The sequence below is a fragment of the Zingiber officinale genome, chromosome 3B, assembly GCF_018446385.1.
Source record: "Zingiber officinale cultivar Zhangliang chromosome 3B, Zo_v1.1, whole genome shotgun sequence".
Lineage (NCBI taxonomy): Eukaryota > Viridiplantae > Streptophyta > Magnoliopsida > Zingiberales > Zingiberaceae > Zingiber > Zingiber officinale.
The window spans coordinates 31,179,532-31,185,669 of NC_055991.1; the positions used below are offsets into that span (position 1 = coordinate 31,179,532).

At 44.1% G+C, this 6,138-nt stretch overlaps 2 long non-coding RNA genes across 2 annotated transcripts; one reads left to right on the plus strand and one right to left on the minus strand.

The window, feature by feature from the left end:
• Nucleotides 1-260: 260 nt before the first annotated feature.
• On the minus strand, nt 261-1,552 carry LOC121968181. The gene is made up of 3 exons (XR_006107983.1): nt 727-1,552; nt 430-636; nt 261-318 (listed from the first exon to the last, which is right to left on the minus strand). It is a non-coding gene; the product is annotated as an uncharacterized LOC121968181 (long non-coding RNA).
• A 614-nt stretch (nt 1,553-2,166) lies between these two features.
• On the plus strand, nt 2,167-3,629 carry LOC122056312. Its single transcript, XR_006133111.1, has 2 exons — nt 2,167-2,383; nt 3,450-3,629. It is a non-coding gene; the product is annotated as an uncharacterized LOC122056312 (long non-coding RNA).
• Nucleotides 3,630-6,138: the final 2,509 nt, after the last annotated feature.

Sequence of the window (6,138 nt, forward strand, 5' to 3'; positions counted from 1 at the left end):
TCAACCTGGTTGACTTTTTTGGTCCGGGCCCTCTACTCCGGTTTTGCTCGCCTCGGTCCGGATCTTCCGCTTCGGCTCCGCTCGCTTGGGTGATTTCGGCCATCCGGAATATGGCTCACCCGAACCCAACTTCCAGCCTTCTCGAGCAACCTTTCGCTCCGGCTTCTCGTCCCTTGGGAACGTTGCGTGCCTCCTTCTCGTCCGCCCGCGTACTCTTCCGCAGCACCTCGTCCCTCAGATGCATCGAGCCCAGATCTCTCCCGTGTCATCCTTCTCGCTAACTGCGTCTTTTGCTAGACTTCTTGTGCTCCTAAGTTCCTGCACACTTAGACACAAGGTTAAACACAACATGACCTAACTTAACTTGTTTGATCATATCAAAATAATCTTGGGGTGCCAACACATTGTTCTGTGTTGTTTGCTACTTACGTATTGTATTTACTTGAATGGGTTCTGATCCTGTCCGGAATCTGAGTCAGATGGACCGCCAGGTGAGTTGGATGGAATGTTGACCGAATCGCGATGTCCCGAAGGGGGTGGTGTGCTAAGATGGCTTCTGTGTTGACCAAGTCTTCAAAAGTCCTCTGGTCAATGCTACCTGCAGTTAGCGATTGAGTCGCCCCGGTCTCTGGTATCCTGAGGCTCGAGGCAGATCTAACGAATATATAAGTAACAGGCTAATAATATAATAATAAAAGAAATGAGGGGCGAGTACGGAAAATATACCCTGGCCCAGGCGGCACCCTCGGATGGGACACTGCTCAAGTTATTGCGACCCGGAATAGCAGGTGACTCAGAGCCAGACGAAGAGCTGGATCTGATAACGTGAAGCCGGATGCGGTGGCACGAAACCGAATGCGACCTCGATACGTAGGCCGGGTTATGACATTGGCACGCAGGTAGGGATATGATAGTGGCACACAGGTCGGGCTGTGATAATGGCACGCAGACCAAAATACAATAACGACACACAGGTCGGATAGTAATAGTTGCACGAGGATCAAAACACGACACACAACCTAGGTCAGTGCGGAGGTCGAAACATAAACTCTGCTCGAAGGCCAGAACACAGTGATGGCTCAAAGGCCAGCACACGACGGAAGCGCGATATGGTCAGATCGGCGACAACGGTCGTAGTAATCGGATCCATGCTAGGGGACAGCTAGGGAGGAGGGTCTCGACGAAGCCGGCAGCGAGTGTGTAGGTCCGGCCATGGGGGCGACACAGACACTAGCGGGTCAACGGTGAGGCGGCTAAGGTGAGGATAGATGATTGGCAGTCGTGCTAGCCGCGGGAAGAGAGAAGGAGGTAGAGACCGGCATTGTTAGAGTGGGAAGGGGAGGAGGCAGTCAGAGGTGGTCGTCGCCAACATCGGGTTGGAGGCAGCGAAGATGGCCTCTTCCACAAGGTCTTTGTGGCGGCAACCGAAGGAAGAAGAGGAGGGGAATAGCCAGCAGCCGACGAGGAGCGTGAGAGAAAGAAGAAGATGACCACCTTGGCTCCTGTTGGCGGCGGCGAAGCCAAAACCACGAAGGAGAAAAAAAAACCCTTATTACAGTGTTCTTTCTCCCTTAAAGCCCTACCTCGTCACTTTCCCAAATTGCCCCTTCCTTTTCCCTTAATTCCTCTCCTACCCTAAACCATCTCCACATCAATTTCATTTCTTTTAATTAAACCGAAACATCTTGATCATAATCTCTCAATCGATACTTTTATTTATAAAAAATAATCAACTTTCAATCTTTAAAAATATCATTAATTTAATGAAGCTATTCATGATGACAAAAGACGAATATGATGTACCCCTGTCAATCTGTACCAGGTCCAATACGGAAGAGGTAAATCACGGGTGGCTACTAGTCTTTGGAATAGTGACTAGCACATAAGGGAGATATTTACCTCAGCTTTACCGAGATTCGAACCCTAGAACTCATGATGACAATATCTCATACGCTAACCATTAGATCTATTTGAGTAGCCACTAGATTCATCCGAGTGGACTTAATGAAGTTATTCATGAATAGAGTGAGAGAGATTTTTTGTGTAAAAAGAAAATATAAGAAAAGGTTCACCCTTTTTTATTTTATTATCAAATCTCTGCGTAAATAAATAATTTAAATCGTAATTTATAAAGGAAACTAATATTTTAAGTTGATCGTCAGATTGAATTTTCAAACACTGATAATGCGATATCCGTACCTTCCTGTGTTACTCTCTCCCTCCCTCGTTGCCGGCTTCCGAACACTCGCCGGATCGACGATTCCTCGTCTCCAGCCTCCGCTCGAGCTAGCTTTCAGGTGTGGGTATCGCATCGGTTTCATCGCCACTTAACTATGTCGCTCGGTGTGGGTATCGCATCGGCCTCGGAGCTCGAGAGAAGGCGGTGGGTAGCCATTCAATCTTTGATTCTAAATGATCTGTTTAATTTCCATGATTTGTGGATACATAGGAATCTTTTCAGCGGTTATGCTGTTTCGCTTAATTGGATCGAGAAAAAGCCTAATTGTTTTCTCTGAATGGTTTTGGTGAAAGGGTATTACTCTGCGGTCGATTGTAAGGTTTTGGAGTTCTGGCTAACATGTGGATTCTGCTGGCCTCTTTTCCATCTGATATTTTCTGACGTATAGAACTAGGAATGTTCATCTGTTATTGCTTGGGCAATGGGCATGCTATCATGTTTTTAGTTTCCTGCGATTTGGAATGGTCATCTGTTACTTTCTAAGATCACTCTTTCTTATCATAACTTAATAATATGCATCATTTACGAAGTGTTATTGGGTTTAATTACTTAGATGGAAGTTAGATGGAAGGATAGGAGGTAAAAAAAAAACCATGGAGCTCAATCATTGATGTACATTTTGTTTCACTTTCATTCTTCTCCCTCATATCTTCCTTAGCCTAATCCTTGTTCAAGGAATTGTGGACCATTCTTGCAAAGCAGATCCTCTCCAATAATTTACTGGTTCACAGGAATATTACAAAAAAAAAAAAGAAACAAACAAGATTTGACAGTGGAGAGATTATGCCACTTGCAACTTGTTAACCACTCTAGTTGGCTACTGATGATTTCCTGACAAGAGGAATTGGATACTATCTTCCGTTGTGAATATATTCTAAGATGAGTGTCCTAAAGCTCATATTTCAAATGATTTTGTTAGATTCTTTCTGATAGCAACCTAGGTGAAAAGCCATAATGAAAAAGAATAGTGAATCAGTTTGAAATTGTCGTGGCTAAGATAGGAGATATAAAAAATAGAGAATATTGAAGAAATGGAACTTAGATGTAGAAGGAATTTAAATTCTTTCCAAGGTCCCACATTTCTGTTTTTAGTGGATCTTCATGATTTGAGTCTATGTTTTCATGTTCACGTCTAAGTATTGCATAAGTTGTTGTATGCTGGCTTCTACTTTTTGCATTTTTAATCGAGTGGTAATTTCCATCATTGCAGCTCTTGGAAGAAGATACTGCATTCAGATCATAAAAAATAATTTGAAGGTGTCGAGGGTCGGGGATATCCTTACAATTCTTGTGATTACTGGTATTTTTGTTATTGAATATTTGTAGTTTAGAACTTTCAGTCACGTGTATGGCACTCATTTACTGGCACAACTATTTGACAAAAAGCTAATTATTAAAGTTACAAATTTGGTCCTGGTTGATATATTTCATCAAAGAAGTGAACGCTTTTCAAAATGATCACCTGCTTGAATTGTTTAGTAATTGACATGGATTCTACTAGTGAGAAAGATTAATTACTACGAACCATGCAACTACACTATTTGAATGTGTTTTTTTTTCCATTAGGTCTTTTGTTTCTAGTTTGCATCCTAAAAACTTTCTCATGTTAGGTCCTTTTTCAGAATGTTATGAGCAGCTCAAGGGTCAAGTCTCACCTATGAGCCTCACATTCATGGTCATTAGGGTCGTATAAGAAAAGAGTCCTCCAACCAATCTTTATTGCAAAGTTTTGATCTGCGAACAAAATGAAGTTAAATAAAATAATTTATATTGAGGGCAACTTACTATGTGCATATTGATAAGAAATACTGATTTTTAATGTGGATATCATCATACTACAAGAAGTTGGTTCTCAATCAGCAAAAGTTTATTCTATTTACTTTCTTTCTTTGAATGATATTACAATGTTCTGTTTCCTTTGTATTTGCATTTTCATTTCTTGTATAAATTCAATTTAAAGATAAACCTGTATTCAATTCTCATCCATAATTCCTTGTTTTGATTTCCAAGTAGACACAAAGGCATTCTTCCTGTGCCACCAAATCCAAATGATTGAAGTGTTTTCATTTCATTTCTTCATGGTTTTGCCCATCTGCAGGAGGACTTGATATTGTCTTCATTAATTGTTTGATGAATAGTGAATATATTCATTGGTTCCATGATTTGCAACAAATTAATTCTTTTCTTAATGCATAAGCTCACATGCCTAAGTAAGTATCCTTTAAATGTGTTGGAGATATAAGTGTACTTGTTTGTTCTGGCTTTCCAAAACTTGTGGTTGTATTATAATTCAGTTAATGAGCAGTTTTTTCTCTTGTGTTGATATGATATTTATTACATAGGAGCCATAGAACTATGGACTTTTTTTAAAAAAAATGATATGATTTTTTATGGATTTGTTTTTGCTCCAAACTTATCAACATTATTTCGATGTATGCTTATATAATTCAGAAATTTATTTATTTTCTTCTTTTTTAGCATGTAGCTATGAACTTTACTGAGTGGCGAACTGTGAGAAAGGAACAAAGGCAACTGATCCAGTGGTAAGGTGAGGCCCGCCTGGCAGAAGGTCAGGGTGCCAGCGTCCCGGAAGTTCGTCTGATCGGGTGACCCATCTGCCAGATCAGCGCGGGGGATATCCGACCCGACACTACGACAGCTCGGCTAGATACCGAGCTTCCGACGCTCAAAAGGCCCAAGTATGGAGGAACGGAGGCCGAACAACGGACACATCCCCGACCAAGTAGGCATGGCTCCCTCGCCTAGGACGAAGCCAAGATAGTAGACCATCGGCCGAGCGGACATCACGCTCGGCCCGACCGCGGTAGCAGCTAGACAGCAAACTAGCCGAGCGGCTCTCCCGCTCTGCCCGGTAACAGACAAAAGAAGCAGCTGGTGATATCCTTCTAGGAATTCGTGTCGCCGACAAACGACATGGTTGGCGGCATGGTCAGGCAGAGGATCGTACGGTATAAGCTTCCGCTGTCTTGTCATAGATGTGCTCGGGCTGTTAAGGTATGGTGTCAGAGACGCTTTACTGCCACGCCCTTTCATGGTAAGCTTTAAGAGGCATGCACGCCTCGACAAGCATGCACGCACGCTCCCAGGGGCTCTATATAAGGAGCCCCAAACTTCATCGGAGGTATGCTCATTCTACTGTAGCTACTATTACGTTGCTGCTCTCATTTCTCTACTTCACTTCTTCGCCGGAGATCTGACTTGAGCGTCGGAGGGCCATCACCGAGGAACCCCTCCCCAGCTCGGCACTGACGTCTTGTGGTTGCAGGTCCACATTAGCAGGAGGTTCACGCAGAGTCAACAAGAGCGTCGCATCCCTAGCATCCACCTCTTCGATTCGAACAGGATCAAATTTGGCGCCGTCTGTGGGAACGCACCTGGATCCGAGTCGAAAAGATGGAAGAAGCTGAACGTCTCCACACTGTGACGCTCACTCAAGAGGAGCTTGACGCGCCCATTCAAGTACGAGCAACAAAAATAGTTGAGCAGCCGTAGCAAAAGGCACTAGCCGATCGGTTGGCGCAACAAGCGACGTCTGCCTTGGGGGTCGAGCGGCGCACGAAGACCGACCGGAGCAGCTTTCCATCTGGGGGCAGAATAAAATGCCGACCGACACTCATGGAGATGCTCCACTCGTGCCCATTCCATTTCACCGGGTACTATTTCAGACGCTCTCAAAGATCGCTCAGGCCAACCAGGAAAAGGGCTCTTCCTCGGACGAAGCTCCCATCCGAGACTCAAGAAAGGGCAAAGCGTCCCGACCTGATCCGTCTCCCTAGCAGATCAACCGGCAATTCTCCGAGGCAATTCTGCAAGATCCACTGCCGAGGCACTACGCTCCCTTGGCAATCGAAGAGTATAACAGGTCGACTAACCCAGAC